Here is a 1,208-nt window from a genome sequence, read left to right as displayed (position 1 = left end):
ATAGCCCATTTCATCTATTTTATCTAGGGCTGAAAAAATTAATCGTATTAATTGATTATTTCAATAATCGTCAACTAATTTAGTATGTGATTAATCATTAACTGGAGAATGGAGACTCCATGTGGAGATATTTTAGTTTCACCTGGTTTATTTAGACATCACCTGAAGCACTGAAGGGCCAGCTGCTTCACCTACAAGCTGCCCTGCATCATTATTACTGGATATCTGTGTTTCCTATAATCATATAATGTATAAGTGCATTTTTAAGAGTAAAGGATTAAATGTAACACAACCTTTTATCGTTGTCCTATATTGCTTACTGTCTGACTGTTAAAATAGCTCCTTACTGTATTTTCTTTTTTAGTGGCATCATCTACAAACACAACACTGAGAATGAGCCTAAGTGTATTCAAATATAAAATAATTTTTAACAATTATAAAAGACAATATAATACTATCTTATCTGTAATTTAACATTATCTAAAATAAACAGCCAGATTCAAGCATTTTTACCAGACATTAATGTTTGTACTAATTTACTTATAGACTGTGTGGAAATCTATGTAAGATAAAATCAATGTTTATATTCTTCCTTTGTTTGTTCTTGTCTTTATCCTATTTCTAGAGGTATAAATAGTCAATAAAATAGAACTATTATTATGTGGAACCCTAATTATGCTTTTTAAACGAAAAACAGCAGATGTTTAGGCTCCATTTCTTGTTGTTATACTCTATAAGAGAAATAACACCTGCTAATAATTATACCTGAACTTTTTCAAAGAGTCATAAAAAAATGAAACCAGTAATAGCAACTAAATATTGGTAAAAAGGAAACACTCACTTTTTCTTTTTTAGTTGGCTGTGGCTAAGAATCAGAAATGTTGATGGCTTACAGCCTTTATTTGCCCATTTTGTTTCTTCAGAACGCCTGGCTGACTCAGAATATTTCGCTTTATAAAAGAAAAAAAAGCTTTTTGTTTTTTAGTGTAGCCTACATGATATTCATTTTTTTTTTTATTGGGACTAGTTTTGTAGCCTAATATTTATTGTAGTAACCGCAGCATTCTAGTGTGAATAAATTTTCAATGTTGTGCTCCAAGCACACAAGGACTAGAAAACAGCCAATCAGAGAGAGAGAAGGCGGAACCTAAGGCAGAACAACCAATGAGAGTGGAGTTAAACAGCGCAGCACAGTTCCATGCGCTGCT

Source organism: Cyprinodon variegatus, unplaced genomic scaffold (assembly GCF_000732505.1).
Source record: "Cyprinodon variegatus isolate N-32 unplaced genomic scaffold, C_variegatus-1.0 Scaffold383, whole genome shotgun sequence".
Taxonomy (NCBI): Eukaryota; Metazoa; Chordata; class Actinopteri; order Cyprinodontiformes; family Cyprinodontidae; genus Cyprinodon; species Cyprinodon variegatus.
Note: the sequence above shows the minus strand (reverse complement) of the source record.